Source organism: Clupea harengus, chromosome 9 (assembly GCF_900700415.2).
Source record: "Clupea harengus chromosome 9, Ch_v2.0.2, whole genome shotgun sequence".
Classification (NCBI taxonomy): Eukaryota; Metazoa; Chordata; class Actinopteri; order Clupeiformes; family Clupeidae; genus Clupea; species Clupea harengus.
In genome coordinates this window covers 6805491-6831312 of record NC_045160.1, presented here as the reverse complement: position 1 = coordinate 6831312, position 25822 = coordinate 6805491, and the positions used below count along the sequence as shown (strand labels likewise).

The 25822-nt window shown below is 47.9% G+C and overlaps 1 long non-coding RNA gene across 1 annotated transcript; it reads left to right on the top strand.

Moving 5' to 3' along the window:
* Positions 1–5538: 5538 nt before the first annotated feature.
* On the top strand, positions 5539–19647 carry LOC122133160. Its single transcript, XR_006152570.1, has 2 exons — positions 5539–5604; positions 17301–19647. It is a non-coding gene; the product is annotated as an uncharacterized LOC122133160 (long non-coding RNA).
* The last annotated feature ends 6175 nt before the right edge of the window (positions 19648–25822 follow it).

Sequence of the window (25822 nt, the reverse complement as noted above, 5' to 3'; positions counted from 1 at the left end):
TCGGAGGAACGCAGCACATGATGTAAATAGAACCGGTGCCTTGTCACTTAGGTGTTACCCTCGCGACTGCAGCGGCTCTGCTGCTGGAAACAATCTCTGCTGCTAGGCTCTCTCCCCAGCAAGGTTTCAGAAGCCTAACCAACCCCCCCCCCCTCTTCATTTACCAGCACGGCCATTGTGTAAATGTAAGGGAAGTTGTGTGCTCAAGTGATATCAGAACATATCTGAAATGGCCTGCGGGCGGGTGCGATCAGACTGGGCCTCTCTCCCACCCTGTCAGTTTGCACTGTGTCACAGAACAGTCTGTTCCCCTCGGCTGGAGCCAGGAGAGTGTCAGAGAATCAGTGCATCTGAAATCAGTGGAGCGCTGTGGCTGTGGCTGTGGCTGTGGCTGAGCCGTGCTGAGTCATGGGTCGTCTGCGCTGACTGGAAGGGTGTGTCCCCTCTATGGAGCAAGAGGAAAAAAAGCTTTATGATTTATGAACCCCCCCCCCCCCACATTTTAAGCTTCCTCGAGTCACTTTGATCCAAAGCCACAATCGCAGCACGGGGGGATGAAGGGGTAGGAGGGGGTGACCAGCTGTTGAAAAAATGTTTGAAAGCGTACCACCTCTGCCTACCGTTACATATTGGGCACTGGCTCTTTAAATTGCTGTTAAGTGTCATTTCGCACGCACTTGCCTTTGCTGAGTCACTGGGTTCAGGCTGGTTTTGTAACCTCCGCCCAGCAGGGCTTCTCATTGGCTTGAGTACTCATGCAGCAGTGTGACTGGTTGGCTGCCAGCACCACTAATCAGCTCCCTTTTTTCTCCAAAAGGCAGCTCTTAAAGTTGCAGCAGTGTCTTTGCAGCATTCCATTGTCTCTAAACTGCAGAGGTGACTGGGTGGGGTCAGGCAGTCAGGAGATATGCTGAAATGTCACCACAAGAAGGAAAGAAAAGAGGGAGAGAATGTAGTGGAATGCAAGACACGGTGCTGATAACTGATCTGTCATTCTTACATGTTATGTATATATCAGCAGCAATCCACAGCATACTACAAAAGATCTGGTCAAAGGGTGTAAAAACAAAATCAAAATGAGGCACTGAGAGTATTAATGCGCAACGAACCTCTAGAAGTATGTGAAGGAGTCAAAATGAACATCTGTAAAATCTAGTTCATTCATTATTTGACATGAAATCTACTTAGACTGGGTACAAAACGCTCAACACAAGGTACCAGTACACCACTCTTGCGTCATGCAGCACCTGGACCCTGGGCTCCTAATCCCCTTGTCCACTGAACCAAGTGAACTCTCGAGTTTGCATAATGCATACTGGTTGGTACCATCAAGTAATGTAACAACAGATGGAGGCCAAGACCTCCAAATGAGCCTGAAAAGATTTCCCCATCACCCACAGACCCGGGAATATATTCCTCATCCCTGACTACGGTGTGGAAGTGGTTTGAAAGATTGTGGGTGGTAGGTGTGTCATTATTACCTGTGCAGACCTTCATCTGGGCAGCTTCTTGCTTGGCAAAGCAGTGATTGATTCCTGCAATCCATTTAAGAGTGGGATTAATATGCCCTCGGAGACTGGCGCTCTCTGCAGACTAGATGTTCGCTACTATATTTGAGCTGCGTAGCAAAAAGGGCTGCCACACCGCCTGAGCTGCTTTTTAAGTGCTTGCAGCGGACAGTGGGAAAGCGTGTTGGAAAAGCTCAATTAATATGAAAAGTGGCACTTCATGTTGGACATTTGTGATAGAGGGTGTATTACACAATGGGAATGACTAAGAGATGAAAGACATGCGTGTGATTTGAACAGAGATAATGTGATTAAATGTAAACCCAGCATACCCCAAGGATATTTGTGGACTGTATTATCTTACAAGAAAGACAGCAAAATAGATGATAATGTTTGTGCTGAACAGTAAAAGTTTTATCATTTAACAATATGGGGGATGGTTACAGGAAATGTGTTTGTAGACAAAGTCATATATTCATAACACCAAAAGCCCATTTTGAAATATTAGAGATTACTTTTTTGCATTCTAAAACATTTCAAGATGAAGTTAACAATCTTTTTTTTCGGCTTTAAACTGGACTTAGGCTTCATTTCAGGCCCCAACAGACAAACTGCTAGGAATGACAGCCTCCTGTGTTCAATTAAGCTCCCACATAGCAGCAGATCCTCTGCATGCCTGAAGTAATAGCGGCAGCGTTTTTCTACACAGAGGCCGAGCCGGTGTTGCATATTTTCACCTGATTGTGAATCGAGGGGTCTCAGCTGCTGAGGTGGTGGTTCATTTCCAGGGTATTCCTAGACTGCTGTGCGGCAGGGCCCTCTCCGCTCCTGCCGCAGGGACATGGGTGTGGGAATGTGAGATGCAGTGGAATGAAATAGGACACTTGGCCCTGCCAGCGGTAACCAGGCAGAAGTATGCCTCTGTCTTTGCCCGAGCAGAGCACGGAAGACACACTCACACGCTTAAGCCTGCTCCGGGGCTGTGGCCGGCCCACTGAGCTATTTCCTGACTACTTAGCTGCAGAGCAAAAAAAAAAGTAAAACAATGAAATGCCTGTGAAGAAAGAAAATGAATGGCCGAGTAAAATGAAGAGTGCTACATATCTGAAACTTCTGCACATGCTGATAGCTGATTATTGAATGAAAGTTTTATCATTCTGGAACATTCACTACAAACACGCTAGTTTACTAGTTTATTCACTCTGTATCAACTCTTGTGCTACATTCTATTCCTGCTAAGAATGTATAGCACTGGACTCATCACTTTAGTCTTTTTTACACTGTAAATAGTAATGGTTGGGGTACCAGTTAAACGTGTTACCTTTCTGTGATAAGCATTTTCTTATGACAAGTGCTTGCTTACTACTGTGTAGACTTTATAGAGTTTTAGATTATACCAAATCATGGGTGTTCATTATTCTGAGATTTGAGTGGTGTGGTGGTCTATTTTACTGTGATCGTAGTAGATGTTGTGCAGTGTTATAAACTGTCTGTGTGCTAATATGTCATGCCAACATTTAGGAGTCATTGTCATCACCATCATTATCATTCTCTCTCATAGGTTGCTATTCGAGTCCTCTGTGGTCAAAGATGTTGACAAGCAAATGCCCAGGATTTTGATTAGGGCGAAAGCCCGCAGTTTAGAATAGCGCACTCTCTGAGAATGGCAAGAATTTAGTCTAAAGAAAAAAATCTGCAATTTCAGCAAGCCACCAATTAAGGTTTCCATCCACAAAACAGCACTTGTTAAGCCAGTAGCATACATCCATAAAAATCTCAGGAACAATTTTTGAAAGAAAACACCAAAGCACTTCTCCTATCCTCTAACTATCCTCTGTTACAACTAAGCAAAACTGCCACTCTTAATGTTATTCTATTTATGCAACTGTGCTAAGCATAAGTACGACAAATATAGTATTTGGCAGACTGGACAGTTACAGGGTATTTGCTGCTGTGTTGCAAATGAGCAACGTTACAGAGATATCTACACTAAAGGGCAGTTATGTATTGCTCTACAAAGCATAGAGAGTTGTTATTCTCTGTCACTGCTTTCCAGGCAACGAAATGAAGCTGCGATCTGGTAAACACTTAAAAGTAATTTCTTCATACTGAAGAATTAGTTTGGGGATTTTAACCTGCCATTGCTACCAAACACGGTAGTTCCCGTGTGGTGAACTTAACTCTCTCAGATGACGGAGTTTTTTCTTTTTATGCAATACTATAGGTCAACGGCGAAACGCCTGTCGACTGCAGGCTATTTGATTGGCTGCTCGTACTTTGTCCCCGCCTGCCAGTGAGAACGGCATTGGTGAGATGGCCTGACATTCCAGATCGATAAGTGGTGGGCGTCATAGCTGTTCTTTGACGTTAGAGTTTGATTGGTCAGCTGTTGCATTTGGCGTCATTGCATTGCCAGCTGATCGAAAAGAGAAGCCGGTATGAAGGGAGTTGAAGTCAGGATCCGAGAGTCGTCGACAAGCTGGAGAGAGTGGTGTAGATGTGGTGTCTAGGTAGCATCTCGTTTTATCGATTTTGTTGCACTTATTTGTAGGAGATAAGGGAGTAATTCTGTGTCACTAGTGGATATACGTTGGGTTATGGCTAAAATGAGTCTTTGGTATTTGGAATGTCAGAATTGATTTAGGGTTAAGGTGTGGCTCCATGTAGAAGAGAATTTAACCAAAGGGTAAAATCGTTTAATAGAATATGTGCAGATTTCATTTAAGAAATAACCGAGGTTGTAGGCTGTTCGAGGGTAAAAGAGATTTGCCTTGGTTTTATGGCAACTGTCGGAGATGAGTAAGCTTTTTGAAGGAGGAGAGGAAGCATTGGATTACACAGCAGTAATCGCTAGAACAATGCTATGAAGTTAACGTTTGTACCAATGTTGACCCATTGTAAGTAACCGTTTTATGAAATTGATCATTGAAGCATTGGGAAATGTCATTCGGATGTGCTTTTACTTAAAGACCGCAAGTTAACATGCAGGCCACCGACGGACTGAATAATTGAGAGTTGACGGAACGACATAGGGCGTGTGCGAGCAGTGTAGTCCAGTCGGACGATCTTCAGCTCAGAATTTGAGGATGTCTTTTTAGTTATTTATGCACGATGGAGAATCACATAAACCTAAAGCTTTCTATCAAGTTTCTTTCCGCGAGAAAGGGCAAGTTACTGAGGGATTTCATAGCAAATGGTAAGTAGCCTACTTTTCCAAAGGTAGTTAATTAAAACTTTTCACTGTCCGTAGTTCAAAGCAACCGTATTACACATAAAATGGGACATAATGTTTTTTTTTTCAAAATAATTCCACTGTCAATGGATCGATGTTGCGTAGTATTTCAGTTCTCAGCTACGACTAGCCGGTCTGGCCGAGGCCAAACCTTTTAGAATGCAACAGGGAAAGCCGTATTAGCCCTACACTTTTATCGTTATTAAAAAGTGGGCGGCGCTTCGTGTGAGATTAATTTAATGAATTGTTTTAATTAGGAGTGATAATTACATACTACATATGTTGCTTCTATGTATTTGATGAAGAAGAATGAAGCCGCAGAATTTCTTTTTAGATGTCCACTCTGTCACACTGTTTCTTGTCTGTGGAAATTCATGAAGTAACTTAGAAGTATCATCACTATAGGCCATAGTGTTGCTTTTGGGATATTAAGAGAACGTGCAATGGCAGTTTTTCTATTATTTTTCAACTTATTCAACTGCTCATAATTCGATGAAGTCGTAGTTCTGACAAAATAGCCAACAAACTTAAACGGTACCGTATTTGAATAACTAATTATTGGACTTAGCTTGTCGATCAATCGGGCCTTATAGGGAGGCAACCTTTCCAGTCCTCTCCGACGAAATGAATGCATGGCAAATTCCACCAGGCCCCACCCTGTACATTGCGATATAGATGAGCACGTTCTCCTTTGCCATTTTTTCTTTTGTCTAGACGTTTCTCACCTCTGTGTCTCTTTCAATCGTCCACTGGGACTCTCATTTTGTTTCCTCCCCCCATGTAGTGTTCGTGGAAAAATTCACACAAAGATGCATAGAATCAAGCATCAGGAGGAAGCGAGTCATTGACGCCAGTCTGCTAAAGGTAAGACACCATATTACAATCACATTTGACTATGGTTTTCAGTTTTTTTGCAGAATTTTCCTTTTTCTTCTTACTGCTTTGAAATTATGGCAAGAATTATGTAAGTTAGCAAGTGTTTACAAGATCCCCAACTCATGCTTATGCAACCATAGTTTGAGGATTTCAACACAAATGTTGTTTCAAGTTGATACTACTTCCAGCTTCCATGAAACCTTCAAAAGAACTTGGTTTTAGTTGACCAAACCAAATCCTGCTGAACAAGAAGTTTCTCAACTGTCTTGTATGTGCAAGAGGGGATTCTTCCACTTTGAGTTCACCTGACTGTATTGCGACACGGGGGGGAGCAAATTTGGTTAACTCGGAAGCGATCGATTATGAATTGCTGTCGAGCCCTCCAGGATTATCCTCAGGCCTGCCAGTTGGTTGCCCTGGAATGCCACCCTCTATGATGTACACAGGGCCCGATTCTGTGCCCCCGCGACTTGTCTCCTCTGCGACATTGACGCTTCACCCTTATTCAGGGCCAAAGTTTGCTTCCTGGCCTGCTGTGTGCGGTAGGCAGTTTGGATGAGCCGCAGGGCCATCTTGGGTTGGTTCCCACCCTTTCAAGCATTTGAGTTGGTGCTGTGGAGAGATTGTTGGCACTGGACCACCCTAACACATCCACCCCTATACCGCCCCCATTCTACCCCCCCCCCCCCCCCACCCCCTTATTGTGCCACAGCTCGTCGCCCCTTGATGGGAAAGCAATACAGTTATTGAAAATCAATACAGTTATTGAAAATCAATTGTGGCCCCTGTCATGGGCCTCTTTGAATTGCAGTGACTTAATACAGCATCCGCTGTACGGGCCAAGAATATAAAACATGTGAAAGCCAAAGTACATTTTGAAGTGGAAATAGGGCCACTAAGAAATAGAATATATATATATATATATATATATATATATATATATATACTTTTTTCTTAAACTGCTTTATTTATTTATTTTTCCCAAATGTATGCGTCAATCAGACTTGACATTTAAAATGAATATGCCCAGCCCTGTTGCATGTCCTGTATGGTATCCACAGTAGGAAGACCAATTGTCTATCCTTTTTGCTGGATGCTGAAAAGGCAGTTTGGAGCCGCCATCTTCCATTCTTCTCCTCTGTAAATGTTTGCTCTGTGTACCCAGTGACTGGCCAAGTCTCCGTCTCGCCAGTGACGCACCATGAGTGTAGCCTCCCCTGCTGCATGACGTATAGATTAATACACACATCCAAGGCTATGCGTCTAGAGTGTAGTCGCCCGCCCTGCCTCTCCAGACGGTGTGTGTGTGTGTCTGTGTGTGTGTGTGCCTGCGTGTGTGTGTGTGCGTCATATGGAGAAATGGCTGCAGTGGCTTTCGCAAATGCAGTTCAAGGCCTGTGCCGTTGCTCTGTCTTCCCTCTGGTCCAGCTGCAGATATCTCCCAGTGTTGTTTGGATTGGTGTGGGGCAGAAGTCCCGCAGGCCCCAGCTTTGTCAGTGCGAAAACACTCTGAGAATTCAGTGAAATACTTTCATTCCCTCTCAGCTTGTTGCACATGCCTCTGGCGAGAGGTGCTTACTGGGCATAGGTTTGTGAAATTCTTGTGGATTGGAGCCACATTTTGAATTCCTTCTGAGGTGATCAATTCACCTTTGCTGTGCTGGGATCAATAGTCGTAAGCTAGCATTAAATTAAATGCCGGAACGCTCAGACCAGCAGGTTGTGATCTGCATTGTCAAGATTTTCACGAGTGCCACTTCACAGGTCACTTTTAAACAATCCCCTTTTAAAAATCCTCAAAATCATTAAATTCAAGCCGTTTTTACAACTATATGTAAGTGACGACGTTACAAAAACCCTTCCGAACAGAAATGGCTTCTGGCTTCCATTTGTCACGCAGTGTGTGGGGAACAGACAGTGTGTGGGCTGTGGGGGTGTAGCTCTCTCTCTCCCGGCCTCTCTCTCTCTCTCTCCCGGCCTCTCTCTCTGCTCTGGCAGGGGGCCGCAGCGGCTGCCGTTCTCCACCAATGGTGGGAGAGGTGCAGCAGAAGGTGTTCTGTCGATCCGTAGCAAGACCAGTCTTTCGCCCCGCACCTTTCACCCCCACCACCCCCACTAATAACAACACCCCCCTACACACGCACACACTCCTGTTTGGTCCTGGGGGGTCTGGGTTTCGGACATCCAGATCCAGACTGTGACAGAGCAGCTCGATCTCGCCCCTGAACAGAACCCCCCCCCACTGGGCCCCCTGTCCTCGTCCAGGCTGGAGTTGTGGGAGCCCAGGCTGGATCCAGCAGCACCAGCTGGCCCAGATCAAACCTCCACTGGCCTTTGTAATGTAATGTCATTCAGTGTATGGCTAGGTAGATGATTTTTGAGCTGTCTTCTCTTCCCACCTGTAGAAAAAAACTGTTCATATTTGGTATGTTATGCATTTGTGTGTGTGTGGTGGGGATTGTCTAACAGCCGAGTCGCATACCTCGGCCTTGCCAGGCTTGGAGACTTGTAGCTCCAGCGAGTGTGTTTCCTCTGAGTGCCTGTCCTCAGGGAGCTGTGTAATCTCCCTTGATTAAATGGAGTGCAGGCTTTGTGTTTCACACTGCCATGTAAGTGACCCAGTTTAAGTTTTTTCGGGCTATTGTTCCTCATGGAATTTTAACCCACTCCTAAACACACACACACACACACACACACACACACACACACACACAGAGAAAGGGACAGTGCAGAACTCCTACCTGCCACGCAGCCTAACACATGGGGGCTCAGGAGAGGATTCATTTCTCAAGACCGGTTGCACCCATTTCTATGTCTCTTTCTTTCTCTCTCTCTTTCTTTCTTTCTTTCTTTCTTTCTTTCTTTCTCTCTCTCTCTCTCTCTCTCTCCTGCACTCTTTCATTTCATTCCACTTGCATTCCCTCTCTCTATGCTCTGTGTGTCTCTCCCATTCTTCTGTAGGACATCTCCCCACCCTCTGTCTCCCTTCTTTCTCCTCTTCTCTTCCATGTTATATCACCTCTCTCTCTCTCTCTCTCTCTCCCCTCCCGCTGTCACTTTTGATCTCCTTTTATGTCTCTATCTGCATCTTTCATTCCTCAATCTGTCTTTCTCTCTCTCTCTCTTTCTCTCTCTCTTTCTCTCTGTCTCCCTGTCTCCCTCTGTTCTGTGCTGATTCACATTGACCAGCACACAGGCTGCACTGACCCAGTGCTGAGGGAGAGGAGAGGGAGGGTGGAGTCAGTCCAGCAGAATGTAGCTCCTCTCTTCTGCTCTCTTCTCCTCTGCTCTCTTCTGCTCTCTTCTCCTCTGCTCTCTTCTGCTCTCCTCTCCTCTTCTGCTCTCCTCCTCTCTTCTGCTCTCCTCTCCTCTTCTCTTCTGCTCTCCTCTCTTTTCTTCTGCTCTCCTCTTTTCTCCCCTTCTCTTCTGCTCTCCTCTCCTCTCCCCTTCTCTTCTGCTCTCCTCTCCTCTCTCTCCACTCTGCACAGTTCTGCTCCGCTCAGACGGCATGAAGTGCCTCAGCAGGCGGAATGGAATGTGTACCATATGTACCAGGCATCTCCGGAATGTGTGGCGCAGGGACCTGACCAGCGGAAAGGCCTTGAGAAACGGGAATGGATCAGCGGGGGGGATGGGGGAGAAAGGTGCGTCGGGGAAGGAAACACGGAGAGAGAGAGAAAAGGGAGGGAGGGAGAGAGGGAACAGCAGACAGGGGGGTGGCTAGGCTGCAGGAACAAACCTGTTGAGCATACTTCCCTGTGAGGAAAAAAAGCCTGTAGGGTAAGTGATGGTGCTGTTCCTGATTTCTGACAAACCGTGGAGATAAAAGCCGCTCACAAAGGCCTGGTGTTGAGTTCATGTTTCCTGCACTTGGAATGCATGTTAAGTCCCAGCACAAATCGTAAGTGCGCCATTAATGTCTGTTATTGTGAACAGATGCTCTTAATCACGGAACTTTAGTGATCATTGCTCTCGATCGTGCATCTTTGTCTTGAAAGCGTATTCACATTCACCAATGTTTACTATACTGGTGTTGGAGCCAGACTTTAGAAGACAGCAGAATTTCCAAGATTTTGTTATTTTAATTTAATTTAATTTAATTTTCTGTTATGTGCTACACTCGTTTGTTTTCTTCAAGCTGAATCATCTGCTGTAGTCTAGCAGTAGGTATATTGCTCAGCTTGAAAACAGACAGACACAAAGAGAGGAGATGGCCTGAGATAAGGGAAATAGAGATAGAGATCAAGCTGAATGGCCAGTCTTGATAGTCCTAATGTGATCATGTGATCATGTGATCTGAGGTGGTAGGGCTTGCAGGTCTGACTGTGTGAGTGGTGAACGTGAGCGCCTGCTTCCATGGCACGGCTTCCAGAATGTACTCCTGTGGAATGCAGGCTTCGGCCCTGTGTTATAACCACTTCAGGACCAACAGGAATGTAGGGGGGGTGGGGGCTGGAAGCCACTGAAATCATACCCTGCCTGAGTCACGCCAAAGGACCTTGGAGAGACACACACGCACGCTCACTGACACGTGAACGAGCGGACACACACATATTTTGAGACAAACTCTTGGAGAGGCACACACAAACACACCTCGGCACAAACTCGGACAGGCACACTCGCACTCAGTGAGACGCATTGAGGCAACAGTGGCGGTGCAGTCTTCCATCCCCATAGTCTCACAGCACAGAAGGTGTGTCTGGAAAACTTGATCAGAAAACCCACTGTGAGTGTCCTAGCAGTTTTCAGTTTCCTACTGAAGCATGTAGCTCTTCTGAAGACGCTCTTCTAGCGGTAAACACCGGCCCCATGTGGGGTGTAGGACGTTGACTACGCATTTTGATTGTTTTGATTCGCTTGTAGTTTCGTCTGCGCCGTCTTGGTCTGTCCTTCTATTTCTGGTCCCTGTGGGAGCTGAGTTGGAGGGTGACTTTGACAAAGTCCGCTGCATAAGTTACAGATGAGAAGAGGGGGAGAAGTGGAAGTAGAAGAAGAAATTGGTGCTTTTGTTAAATCTGGGCCAGATGTTCTCAGCGTCTTAGCATTGGCATGTGAAGTTCCAAAGAGCAACCCAGGAAAGCATAATTACCTGTGGGTGTTGAACACTCCCCTCCCCCTACAGACACACACACAAACACACACACACACACACTTAATTTGCCAAAAGTGGTCATTAGTTCTTTACACTCTGTACCAGAGAGAGCGGATAAACAGTCACAGCTGGCCTGTGGACGGGACACCATTTTGGCGTGTCTGCTATTAAGTTGAGTTGAGTTAAGGTTAAAGCCTGAGAGCCTGTCATCTCCTCTTCCTATTTGCATGCATACACACCAGCTTTGTGTGTGTGTGTGTGTGGGTGTGTGGGTGTGTGGGTGTGTGGGTGTGTGTGGGTGTGTGTGGGTGTGTGTGTGTGTGTGTGTGTGTGTGTGTGTGTGTGTGTGTGTGTGTGTGTGTGTGTGTGTGTGTGTCGGGGAGGCATTTAGCCTTTTTTAGTATTTTTCCATATACATATCTCTGGTCTGAGTGCTGGGTCAGGCTTTCGTGTGTGGGTAGGGTGATTCTCTCTCTCTCACACACACACACACACACACACACACACAAACACACTGTCCTAAATGAGGGAGTGTCACGGAGCTTATCATGTCATCAAACTGACACCACCCGTCCCCATCTTTTTGAAAAAAATAAATAACTCACACCCACCCACCATGGTTGGCCGCGTGCAGACCTGCGGTCCGTATTTTGGGAGAGATTTATGGAAAGTCTCCCCTTCTCTCCCGGCCCTCGGCACAGATATTAGCAGGAGATTATGGGAATTCCTGGAGCGGCTCCGCTGCTTCCGCATTTGCCCCACAGCCCTTTCCATTGTATAAGCTGCATGGAATTTCCTCTTTTGCATCAAAACTATTTTGTTTGCTTGTGTGTGTGTGTGTGTGTGTGTGTGTGTGTGTGTGTGTGTGTGTGTGTGTGTGTGTGTGTGTGTGTGTGTGTGTGTGTGTGTGTGTGTGTGTGTGTGTGTGTGTGTGTGTGTGTGTGTGTGTGTGTGTGTGTGTGTGCCGAGTGAGGCCTAAGGAATGAGTGCTGCTGCATGAAGGTCAAAGTTCAACTCACAGCTACTCAAGAGTTAGGGCCTGTAGACCCTTCAGTGGGCAGGCATTTCAATTCACATTCTACTCACACTCACTCATCCTAATTGGGAAGAAGAGAGGACTTACAATTTATTTAAAAAATACAATTATAACCCACACACTTTGCAAGGGACCTAGTTTCCTTTTTTTAACAAGTAGAGAAGAGCCACTGAGTTTATCTGAAGCGGGTGGATTCTGCCGGCTAGGTCATTTCGACCTGTCTGGAGCAGTGGCGTGTGTGTGTGTGTGTGTGTGTGTGTGTGTGTGTGTGTGTGTGTGTGTGTGTGTGTGTGTGTGTGTGTGTGTGTGTGTGTTCTCCGTATTTCCCTGCTGAAAGAGACCGTGCTGAAGGCGCAGCAGTGATTCAGCGTATCTTCATTTCTGATGATGGGCGTGTGTGTCTGTCTGTGAGGGGCACGGGGTTGCTTAGCATCCAGGCAGGGCTGAGGGCAATTAGAGATAGGCATCTCTCTCTCTCTCTCACACACACACACACACACACACACACACACACACACTAGTGCTAGCTACGTCACGTTGTTAAAGATAGGATGAGAGGCCCGCATGGTTACTGCGTCTGGGAGCCTGTGGGCCTTGGGCTTCGTGGAATCCAGCTGGCAGGATGTCTCTGTGACGTCTGTGGCCCGGAAGACACAGCCTTCACTTCCTGTTTACTGCCACACCCCCCCCCCCTCCCCCCCTTGCCTTTCCCAGTCCCTGATGCCATTGTGCCTCATGGCACATCTCATCAACCATTTATAGCTCAGTCCCAACAAGTCACACCGCACCACACCGCACCACACCGCACGCACTACTTCACATGGAAATGAGTAAGATGCAATCCTGACTGCCATAGAAGCCCTGAATGCCATGTGTGGGGTGTGGATGTGATTTATTGGACTTAATGCATTGCATCGAGGCCTGGTGATGATGTTGGGTAATCAAGTGCTGTTGTGGTGATGGTGGGTATCTGGAAGGGTAACCAACGCCAATGTATTAAGAATTAAAAGCAGATACTGTAGGTAAGTGGATGTGGTGTTGATGAATTATTCACAGTGTGTGTGTGTGTGTGTGTGTGTGTGTGTGTGTGTGTGTGTGTGTGTGTGTGTGTGTGTGTGTGTGTGTGTGTGTGTGTGTGTGTGTGTGTGTGTGTGTGTGTGTGTGTGTGTGTGTGTGTGTGTGTGTGTGTGTGTGTGTGTGTGTGTGTGTGTGTGTGTGTGTGCGCGCGTGCGTGCGTGCGTGCGTGCGTGCGTGCGTGTGCGCGCATGCAGGACCATCAAATCTACAGGATGCACTCTTCACATCAGGCAGATGCTCCTGTTCTTCACACAGGACAATTTTTTGGACATGAAGAAATTATTTAAGAGGATGAAAGCTTCTCCATTCATCCTCTAAGGCACGTTCTGTACCACTGACATGGTTACAGAGTAGATATAGAGGGTACCCGTTTGGTAAGGCGTTTGTAGTGAAGGGTGTTGGTGTGTGCGCGTGTCTACTGGGTGAAGCGTAGCAGGATACACTTCTGCTTAAAACGAATCAGTGCTGTCTTCCTTGCTAGCTGCGTCAAGTGGCACTTTATAACTAAAATGGATTCTCTGTTTTCCCAGAAGGCCCTAGCGGTTTCCTTCCAGAGATTCTTGCTGCATTCTGGAGGGAATGCCAATTTATGGCTCCAACCTCAAATTATTCAGAGCAGTAGAGAGGACGAGAGTGCTTCCAGCATTTCCACCACTGGGTGTGTCTCTCTCTCTCTCTCTCTCTCCCTCCCTCTCTCTCTCACTCACCCAAACATACAAACAGTCACTCTCTCCCTCTCCCTCTCTCTCTCTTGCTCTCTCTTTTCTTTCTGGGCTTTTGCTTGAGGAGACAAGTATGACAGGAATTTCACATCTCCAGCCACGGCCTCTGAATGGCGACGAGCTGCAGCTCCGTTGAACACGCTGTTCCTACTACATAATTGTTATTGCAGTTTAGCTCCGTTTTATTTCGGAACGCTGGCTTCCTGTGCCGTGGAAGGCAGAAATCCGGATTTTACATTAATTAAACGGCGTTCCCTCCAGCCGCCCCTCCTGTCCCCCTCGCTCTCCTCCCGGACCCCTCCCCCCAGTCCCTGGTTGCCTCAGCTCCTTTTGGTTATTCATCCGGGTGCTGAAGAGAATGACTAACGCATTGATCTCCGTGTTACATTGATAGATTTGTATGGGGCATTTACAGTTCTGTGGCAGACAGGGAGGCACTGGAATTGACTTTTTTTTTATCTATCTGTCTATCCTGCAGCTCCTCATAGTTCAGTGGTGAGATGAGCAGCAGTCATACCACTGTGCTGAAATGTAGTGTGTGTGTGTGTGTGTGTGTGTGTGTGTGTGTGTGTGTGTGTGTGTGTGTGTGTGTGTGTGTGTGTGTGTGTGTGTGTGTGTGTGTGTGTGTGTGTGTGTGTGTGTGAGAATGTATGTTAAGTGTTAGCGAGTGCACCGTCTGTAGAGGTTCCCATGCCCGACTCCATGAAATGAGATAAGTTAGCTCACTTCAGATGTGTGGGGCACCGAATTTGGTCCCTTTCACCTGTCGCCGTAGCCTTTTAAACTGCCACGTCGTGGCAACAACCAACTGCCGTTTTCCGGAAGGGCAGTGACACAGCTCTCCGCGTCGCCCCGGCAACTGCCGTGCTGGCGAAGGGAAGCCGGGAGAGAAGCTGGAAGGAAAGGTCTGAAAGCGTTTCTCCTCTCCACGTCGCCACAGGTCTTTGATTAATGGCTTCATTTGGGGAGTAGGGCGCTTTGGTCCTGTGATTTTTAGAGTGGATGGGGGATAAGATGGGGTGAGGGTGGGGTGCTGTTTAGGCCGCAGGGAGTAGCATGTGGCTGAGCAGAATGAGAAAGGGGGGGGTGGCGTGTGTGTGTTTGTGGAGGGGTAGGAGAGGATAAGTCACCACACCAGGCAGCTCCATCTTCAGTCTGGTGTGCCGGCTGACTGTAATTGTTCTGGGAAATGTCCACATTGGACAATAAATCAGTCGCTGGGAACAGAGTGTTCCATGGCGACGACGCATGCGGTTGCGTGCAACCGTGAGTGTGTGTGTGTGTGTGTGTGTGGGAATGAGCGTGAAACAGGAAGAGTGTAGTATGCTTGAACACTCTCGTTTGTCCCGTGGTGGCACCAGTGTCAAGCCTTCCCACCCCACCCATACCCCTTTGGCGGGGTCAGGGCGAGGTTGGCATTGTGTGTACTCTTGCTGTGTGGGTACTGGCTGGGCAAAGCAGAGGCCTGGGCAGTGGTTTGGGGCAAAGCTGTTTTGGTCCTAGTGGAGGTCCAGAGTAGTTTGTTGCAGAGTGTATTTTTGGGCGTTGGACATGCTTGTTGCCCACTGTCTTGTGGATGATTGCATTGCCATGCCATACTTATTAAGGTCGGTTGTTCAGACTGGTAGTTCAAATGTGAAGTGTGTGTGTGTGTGTGTGTGACTCCTGAAACTATGCTCCTCAGTCTTCCCTGCTTGTAGCCTCCTGGACAGAGAGGAAATTTTATCTCCAAACTGGAACAAAGAACAATCCAGGCATTTAGGTGTCTGATATCCACCTGCTTAAGACAGGGTGGGGTCGAGGGAGGGTTACCTAACCCAGGATGAGCGGATTGTTGCAGGCAAACCACATTTAGTAAATTCCTTTGGCCGGGACACACACTCACACAAACACGCACACCTAGCTCTTTCCCCTAGTCTGGTTTCATCTATCTGGCAGTCAGTTGAGGAGTTAAATGAGTGTGGCCAGATGAAACAGGGCTTTGCTGTTTGGCAGGACCAGCCGTGTGTGTGTGTGTGTGTGTGTGTGTGTGTGTGTGTGTGTGTGTGTGTGTGTGTGTGTGTGTGTGTGTGTGTGTGTGTGTGTGTGTGTGCCTCGCGCTCTGGCTCTTTCCAGGCGCGGCAGCGGCACAGCGCAGGCAGGGGTCGATGGGTTCGTGGTGCTGCTTGCCTGAGCCCTGCTCACCCAGGGCTTGTCCTAGAACCACTTCAGAAATGCACGGCCACAAAGCAACCTTTAACACCGGCCCACTGGCTGCCCCAATCAATGTCTCTTTGAGGTCCCATGTGCAAACCCCCCCATACACACACCCACACACACCCACCCCACCTCAAAAAAAAAAGAAACACTTGAGTCTTTAAGCATGACTGAACGCATGGGTGTCAAGGAAGTGACTGCTCACTGATTCTGCACGTTTTATTTTTAGAATGAACTCGACATCAATTTTCAGCTTTTCTGATTTTCGGAAGTAGTTGAAATGTAGCCTAGGTTTCCTTTTAAAACCACATCTTTGTTAAAGATTTAAGTACATTTTAGTCACTTCAGTGGGATGAAAGTACCCAATTGCCTCCAAATACAGGAGTGAAAAGTGTCCATACTTGAGGCGGACAGAAGGAAAGTGAACCTGACGATTTGACTGTGAGGTTTACAACACGACTCATGAAATGTGGAGTGTGTGAGCAGTGAGGAACTCCAGAGCCGAGTTGCTGCACGCGCCCAGACCAGACCGCCTCTTAAACACACGGCAGCGTGTTCACTTGGCGGGCGTGGCGGTCCAGAGCTCCTGTTTAAAAAAAAAAAAAAAAAAAAAAGGGGAAACTAGAACAAAAAGGAGCCCTTCCCTGCTGAAGCCTTCCTCTGCTCGATCAAAAAAGACTCCTCTGTCTTCAGTCTGTCTCTAGTCTGGCAGAGCGTCGATCTGGGTTCAATTAGAGGCAGGGGCGACAGGGGAACGGGGCAGAGCCGGGAAGTGGAGGATGGCCGGGGGGCAGAATCGGAAGAGCGAGAGGAGTGTGTGACTGCGCCACACGCCTCACCTCGCCGCTCCTCCCCTCTTAGAAGAGAGTGTGTGTGTGTGTGTGTGTGTGTGTGTGTGTGTGTGTGTGTGTGTGGGGGGGGAGATGTTGAGGTCTCACCAGGTGGGCCCAAGCCCTGTGTCTGTTCTTTCTCTCATATGAAGCTCCAGCACCACTGGAATCTCAATCCTACACACACTCACACTGTCACACACGCACACACACTCACACTGTCACACACACACAGGCTCAGCCCCAAAGTCAATCTAACCTTTGTCTGGCTAATGCTACAGTAGAGCGCCATAAATCCAGACAGGCCTGTGGCTCTGGGTGGGAGATAAGTACACGCTGACCTGGGTGAGCTGGGGTTGCTCATTCAATGGCTGTCCTCCGTCGCCTCCACTATCATTTTGGTGCTGGGGACGGGCCCAGGAGGCAGGGCGGGTCACATGGGCGCTCTGCTGCTCTGGGGGTGTTTCAGTGGGCCGGAGTGTTAGGACCCAATGCTCACTGACTGCATGGCCGCAGAGACTGAGTTTCAAAATGTGTGTATGTGTGTTTGTGAAAGGGGGGAGGATTGAGAGAGAAAAAAGAACAGAATCCAGAGCACTTCCTGATGCCGTCTCCTAGCTCTCACTACTGCTTAGAAGCAGCCATGATGATGCCCCATTGTCGTAACTCGTGTTTCGCTTTCTTGTCTCCCTCCCTCCCTCCCTCCCTCCTTTCCCCTTGTCCACCTGCAGGGGTAAGTCTGTCCAGCAGCGGTAGCCGGGAGAGGACAGGGAGTGGCCCATGATGGCGTCGCCCGGGGTAGAACAGGGAGTGGGCCATGATGGAGTCGCCCGGGGAAGGCCGTGCTCACTGGCTGACCCGCAGCAGTTCTTCACTGGCAAGCTTTATGTTCTTGTGTACCAGCTAAAGCTGCCAGCTGAAGAACTGTTGTGGTTGGCTCTTTCCCTGCACACCCTCCCCTCCCACTCCAACCCCCCCACCACCACCACCAGTGCCCCCGGTGCCCCACTCTGCTGCAGAGAGCTGGAGGAGTGAGAGGCTCCAGGCCTTGGGGGAAATGGAGCTGCAGCTGAAGAGTAGGGCTGCTCTCTGCTCGCTGAGCCTCGATCAGACCTGACATCAGACACAACCCATCCATCTCTCCCACCCACCCCTCTCTCTCTCTCTCTCTCTCTCTCTCTCTCTCTCTCTCTCTCTCTCTCTCTCCTCTACCCACCCTGCCCTCCTCACTCACGCTGGCCTGGCCATCTCTCTAACTGGCTGAGCATTTTTGCTCGGGCATAAACAAAGGCAACTGGGCAGGGCCCGTGCTGACTCAGCCACATTCCACACCCTGGTCACGTCCTCCCACCCTGCCCTTATTTGGGCGCGGAGTAGGGCAGGGGGCTGCATGATGCTTTTACAATGCAAACAGGAACCGGCAGCCTCCATACATCTCTGTCTCCTTCCCTCTCTCTCTGTCGCTCGCTCGCTCGCTTGCTCGCTCTCTCTCTCGCTCCCTCCCTCTCTGTCTCTCTCTCTCTCTCTCTCTAGCTCTCTCTGTCCCTCCCCCTCTCTGCTCTCCTTTCGCCTCGTCTCTCTTCTCTGGCTCATGGAGGAAGAGACGAGGATTAGGCGACTCCTTCACTAGCTCTCTTCCTCTTCCTCCCCCCTCTGTCCCCCTGGGCCTCAGACAGTGACTGTGACATGTGTTTCTGTTTATTAGTTAAGTCACAGCGTTCTGCCAGAAAGTCGATGAAAAACACTGGCTGGACATGGAACCAAAGCCCAAATTCTCTTTTTTGTAATTTTCATTGTTTTATTTAATTTTTTTGTTTTGTTCTCCTGCCTTGTGGTCTGAATGCCTTTGTTGTTTTTTTGTTGTTGTTGTGGAGTTTTGTTTGTTCAGGCTGAATGTGCCGTGTGCCCCTGAAACAGCCGTCATAGTTCGGCGCGCTCGCACACACACACACGCGCACACACACACGTTCATGCCACAGAGGCCGACCGGCCCTCGAACGCGTCGTAAATCGCACTTCAAGGGCAAAAGCCGGCGCCGAAAACAGGATATGAAAAAGTGGCCTGCTGGAAAGTGCCAAGCCAGATGAACACAAAGGTAGGGAATGTTCTCGCTAGATACCAGATGCCCCGCTGGAACCCAGTCAAGGAAAGAGCCAGACTTTGACTTAAATTGACTGGACATTGAATGGACAAAGTAGTTCTGTAGGTGTGAGTACTAGCCACGAGTACAGTGTAGTCAAAGAATCTTTTCTCCAAAGAAAAGATGCACAAATGATCTCTTAAAATCATTTAGCTCGCCCTTTCTTTGTTTCTTTATTCTTCCTTTTTTCCCTTTCTCTTCTCTCCCCCCCCCCCCCCCCCCACACACACAAACATGTCCATATACTCACACACAATGTCTACAGGATTACACCCCTCTTAGATCTTCTCTCTGTAAGACATCCTACTTTGCTCATGTAACAGAGCTGCTCTCCAAAGGCCACACTCTGACCCCTGCGTGGGGTTTTCTGCGGTCATGCGCTAAGGTGGACTACCTGATCGGCTCTAGGCGGCAGGCAATCTGGCTCCAAGTACATTAAAAGATTGCAGAGGGTCCTCTCGGCTCAAGAAGCCTGTCTTGGCAAAGGTTCCCATGGTGTCTGTGTGCTAGACCCCAGTTTGCATTTATGTTCTTTTCTATTTTAAACTGAATTTGTGTATATTGTTTAAACTGTAAGCTATGTGTACATGTATGTATTATGTAGCTATTAGCATGTGATAGTGTGTCCTTGAGTATCCTCATAGACTCTACCTGCTTACCTGGTGCAGTCTGCCAAGAGGCTCAAGAGGTGAGACAGATCAACTTCTCAGAGATCACATCCCTGTCTCACACACACAGACACACACACACACACACACACACACACACACGCGTGCGCACAGACACACACACACACACACACACACTCACTCACTTGCCCTCTGTGATTTGATAACTGGGTGAAGGGTCACATGCAGGAAGTCTTTGCTTTGTCATCTATAGCTGTGCCAGTGACCATATTTTTGAATTATCAGTTCAATAAAGTGTGAGATAATCAATTTACCTTGTCTGAGGTTTTTCTTTGTGTCACTTTATAACTATATACCAGTTCATTACATTACATTGACATGAATTCATCTGGTAAACACTTTTACCCAAAATGACTTACAGTTGAGGAACAACTCAAGAGCAAATAGAAGAAGTGCACGGTAAGTCCAAAAATGTTAGGGGTGTTCTCGGAAGAGATGAGTCTTAAAGAGATTTTTGATGGAGAAGGATGCCCCTGCTCTGATAGCATTTTGTAGCTCATTCCCACCATCAAGAAAGCCCAAATGAGAACAGTCTGGACTGCGATTGCCTTGTTGATTGTTGAACATTTCTGAACCCATATCAAATAGCAAGTATTTAGTTGTGAAGTCAGTGAGTCAGATTGTGAATGATTGTGATGAAGTGAGAACCTGTGTGTGTGTGTGTGTGTGTGTGTGTGTGTCACTGCTCTGACGTGCCTGCAGTGGGCTCTATGCCCCCCCCCCCCCATTCCCTCCTTTGGATGACTCCTCTCCCTCCACGTGCTCTGATTGGGAAGGGGGGGAACAGAGAACACGCCGGGCCCAGTACCAACCCCCCTTCCCGTCCTAAACCATGTGAAAGCTGCTTAAAGAGATTATACCAAGCGCCAGGCTACTGGGAGATCATTGCGCTCACACCTGACGAGAAGTCTGTGTTGCAACGCCGCTCCCTTATCCTGAAATCTCAACTTGACCTCCGCATTCCAGGGTCAGTGCCACGCTTACTGTGAGAGATGAGATAGGATGGTCATGTTTTACACAAATTGGCTGAAGTATGTAACATGTGATATTTGATACAAGCATTTGATATACTTCAAAATGACAGGTACAAAGTTACATAATTATAAGCATGTAAAATACTTCAAAGTGAAAGGAGACATGAGCTGACCAAGAGATAAACGGTTAATTCATACAGTTAAACAAACACCTGACTCTTAGTGTGAGGAACTATCCATCCTCAGTTCATGTACTGTAACACGCACTGTTTGACCTAAAAAAAGCGCTCTCCGGCGGCCATTTTGTCTGAGTGGAAGAGAGTCACATGTCTCTAGAGTGACTCAGTGCACTGCTTCCTCAGGTTCTTCTGCTCTACTGCAGCTGTGGCCTAGTCTCTCCCTCCCTCCCTCTCTCTCTCAAACACACACACTCACATACTCACTCAGTGCACATACTGTCCCTGTGTCTACACCACATCTAAACTGACCCTGGGTAAATATGAATTTCAGTGCATGAGTCATTGAACACACACACAGACAGGATGCGGAGTGAATTCCCCTACGTGTAAACTAAAAAATGCCATCGGGTAAGAAAATGGCTGTGCAGTGATATTTGTCCAAAAAATGTCATCTTTAATTCAGAGGTGGGGGAATCGTAGACCCTTTCCTCTCCCACCTTCTACACCCCAACTCCCACCCCCATAGCCCTGGCTGGAGGAGCGCGTCTCTGCTGTCCTGCTAGAGGAGTCCAGCCAGTCTGGGGGACTCATTAGGGGCACTGGAAAACCCATCCCTGGGTGTCCGATGGCGGCAGATGACTCAGAGCGCACATACTCGCACTCTCTACGGCCGCCGCCGACTAACAAGCCAAACCCCTACTGCCCTGTATACGTTCTACTCAGCACACACACACATACACACACACACACACTACACAACTTGCTGGAAATAGATGCAATAGATTTGTGTGGAAGATGGGAAGCGAGGAAAAATGCAGAGGAGTTTAGAGCTTGAGGGTGGGAGAGAGAGAGAGAGCGGAGAGAGAGAGAGAGAGAGAGAGGGGGAGGGTGGATGGTGAGGATCATCGTGGGCATGAATGAAGGGAACAGGAAGAGAGGAGAACACACATTTCCTTGTGAATCTTTAATCTGCTGCCTCTGCACCTTCAACCTTAATCCCGATGGTGACGTCAGGTGCAGGAGCTGTCAGCCAGACGCTTCTACCCGCTCCCTCCGCCGAGGGCCTATTATGTAATTCTACGGAAAGTCTGAGCGGGGGACACGCACAAGCCAGACAATCTTATTAAAGGGACATGGCTCTAAAGACACCGCGGCAGGTTACATACACAACACCCGGTTTAACCAAGAGAGGAGCTCACCCCCACCCCCACCCCCACCCACGGGGTCCGGGTCAGGTCAGGTGCAGCCCAGTGACAGCCGCCCTGGACCTCAGATGCTATTTGGGATGTGTGTGTACATGTTTTCATTTCATGATGTGTTAAGCTTGTCTGTTCTACTGGTGGGGTGGTGCTCACAAGTCTGGAGTTGCAGTGGAGTGGAGCTGCCATACCAAAAAGGTCAAAACACACAAACACACAAAACTACTTATTTAGTTTGAAGATAGCACAGGTAAGTTACACCTGCTTTTTCCCTATTAAAAAAAACTGGGGAACATATTTCCTCAGAAACACACACACACACACACACACACACGCACACACGCACACACACACACACACACATACATCTCCTCCTCCTCTATATGCTAAGTCCCATTCTCCCCTCCACACACATGTGTAACCTGATCTTTGTTCCCATGTTCCGTTAGATGTCACGGCCAGTTTCGGTTTCCTCGCCACTGAGCAGAGAACAGGCTGTTCATGTGAACATGGTGACATGGTGACATGGCAACCGACCAATAGGGACAGGCGAGGAAACTAATGCACAGGCATTGTTTGGTGAAAGAGGAACAGCACAGTCTCCACAGTGACCCTTTGTTTCCCCTTCACTCCCTTCCCTCTCTCTCTCTCTCTCGCCACTTCTGTATGTTACATAGAGCTTATCCTATTGTACACCCGTAGTTTATGTAGCGGAGGTCATTGAGTTGTTGCCGTATATATGCATATTTCTCAGCTGGTTCCTGAGGCTGCAGTGGCCTCTCTCCTCTCACAGTACTCTCTCTTTCCTGTCTCTCTCGCTCCTGCTCTCTCTCTCTCTCTCTCTCTCTCGCTCCTGCTCTCTCTCTCTCTCTCTCTCTCTCTCTGTCTGTGAGCCACATGTAAGGCCACGTGAGAACAGTCTGCCTTTGATTTAGCCAGGCTATGGGGCCCTATTGGGATGGGCGCCGCATGTGCACTCGCATACTTCAGGAAATTGTCAATAGCTGCTCTCGCGAGCGGAGAGCGCAAGTTCCTTTTCCTCTGAAGGGGTCTGCCAGCACATGGAAGCCGTTACGACAGACATGCAATGGACGGATGGATGGATCACTTTTTCACTGTTTTGCCATCTCAGCCTGTCTGTGTTGTCTTTCTCCCCCTCCCCCTCCCCCCTCCCTCTCTCTCTCTCTCTCTCTCTCTCTCATGCGCTCGTGGTTTAATTGACCCATTTCAGGAATGCCTCAGGAGAGGGATGACTCTGGAGGGTCATGGAGTGCGTCTGGGTGCGGGCGGCCCTGTCAGAGAGAGCCGTCAGACGCCCTGCTGTCTGCTGCCGTTGCCGCGGTTGCAGCAAGCCATCACCTGCAGCGCCACACTACGCAATACACCGCACTGAGCACGTGCGGGAGACCACGGCGGGGAACCAGAGAGGAGGGGGCGTGGGGGGAGTGGAGTCTACTGAGTCACATATATATGAGCATATATGTATGCAGGCACAAATACATAGTATGCCAAACAAACTGCACCGTAACATATTTTATACATCAGATATTTCGACTCATTGATTTTGATTTGTATATCTGTGTATTTATGACTTTTGTCTATTTTCATATTGTATATATGTTTGTAAATAAATACATCAGTTTAAACATCTTGATATATGTTCAGTATTTCTGTCTTCATAAATTCCAATGATGGAAAATTGAATCATATGGACTTCAAAGTCTCGACGCAGAATGCTTTTTACCTGAAAATGCCCCCAAAATGCCTAACCTCTATTTAGACCTCTATCAGTCTTATATTTAACCTGGACTACCAGACATATATACACACACTGTATAGTGACATTGGCTGCCTTCAGCATACAGGAAGGTACTGGGTGTCGGTGGCACACACTTAGATCTCTTCCCAGAAACCTTTGCTAATCCTTTGACCTGAGATGAACTTCAGATTACTCAAGAGCAGAGATTTCCCCCCCAAAGTCAGCTGGAGGTCCTGCTCTACCCTACCATAGCCGTTTGCATCACATGTAAAGACCCCCTCCCTGTAATAGGATTATATCTGATGTGACATCATTAAGCTGGAAATCCACCATCTGAATTCAGGTCTCACATATTAAGATAATATAGAGTTTAATAGGCCCACTTGTTTCAAAGCAGAAATTACAAGGGAAAGAAGTATAGATGCAGAATCTGTTAATGTCTCTAACAAACTGGACACAATAGAGAAAGGACTAAAACAAACTTTAATGAAACTCCCTGCAGCTGAAAACTATTTAGTCCCTTTCTTAATAATTAATCACAGCATTAGTCTTGTCAATGGGATGTTAATGTTTAGACTTTCTGCAGTTTTTTTTTTTTTTCCATGACTGTCCTGCTGCCCAGGGCGTGTGGGGTCCACGCGTGGGAGTGTTTGGCTGACCCCTGACCCCGGGGCTCTCTGTGGGGAGGAATGCGCTAATGCAGCGCAGCTTTGGCTTAGCCCCTGCGGCTCCCAGCACGGCTCTGCCTGGGCCACCGCACCACACTGCTCCGCTCCCCCGAGGACCAGTCCACACCAGTCACTCAGCAGGTCGTAACGCGCAGCACAAAACCGCACAGCACAGCAAAACATGGCTTAGCATAGCATAACCTAGCTCAGCACAACAGAACATAAAACTGCATAACATATCACAGCATAGCACAGCCATGCATAGCATAGCATAGCATAGCATAGCATAGCATAACAGAACCTCACATTACAATGCATAGCTTGAAGCGTAGCATAGCACAGCACAGCCATGCTCAGCAAATGTGACGGAAGGAGCACGAAACCACTGAGCACAGCACAACATAGTATAGCATAGCATAGCACAGCACACCACAGAACAGTTACATGGCACACTGTGGGGAACAGTCATGTAGCACATCACAAAGTTATGTAGACTTAGCGACATAAAATTGCATGGTGGACAGGAGGAACTAATATGAAGAGAGCATAGTGTATAGAGTACTACAGTGTTATTGTGTGATCATGGTGCACAGCTTGTGAGTACATCAGAACAAAATGTGGAGCAACGCCATACCACATTCCAAAACACAGCACAGTAGTGGAATGTAGCGAAACGTAGCAAAAGGCATAATCTTCCACCACACATGATGGTGGAAGAGCACAGATTAGCACAGTGTGTAATAGCATTACGCGGCACAATGAAGCTGGGAAAAACAGAGAAGCACATCACAGCACAGTGAACAGCAATGTAGCACAGCTCACTGGACATGGGGCATGGGATCCTGTGGGACCCGACATAAAAGAGCTCAAAAGAACAAAACCGCACTCTCAAACTCTAGTGTTGTCTGATGAAACATGAACAAATACTTCACAATACGAGAGCCTAAACAGAAGTATATCTGTGGGAGTGTGTGGTGTTGGTCAGAGGGTCTGCAGAAGTGGTCGGGCGTGTGATTAAAAAGTCCCATGCAGCTTCTTCGGCACACAGCACAGATTGAGAAGAAACTCCACAGCCCTACGCTGAGCAGCCACCGGACTATACTACAGCACAGACAGGATGCAGAGCTGTGTGGTGGTACAATGCACGTGGCCCTGCGCATCCTCACAATCACAGCATGACGCTGGGCAGAACAGTGCATTATACAAGAGCACAGCAGGGCACTGTGCAAGGCCCCAGCTAAAGCCCAGCTTTTACTATAGCAGAGGGCATTGGGGTAGGACACAGAATAGTATGTAGTTGGAAACGCTATAGTTTACCTCAACACAACTTGGGAGAGGACAGCACAGGGAAATGTGAAAAAGTGAAATCCCCCCTTCCCACTGTGGGCATTTGGGCATTTGACTCATGTTTCCCTGCAAGAGACTTGGCCTCCCCTACTACAATAGTTGGGTCTGGGCTCCCCCACGACAATGGTTGAGTCCAACGAGAACTGATTGGACCAATTTAGCCCAAGTGGCAACACTATTTAAAGGGTGCCTCATGTTGTGTGCACATGATTAGGGGTCAAAGGAATAGATTCCCCTTAAATAAGTAAATAATAGAAAGATATATTTTTAAGAAGCCACCATCTCCTGCACCGTGTTT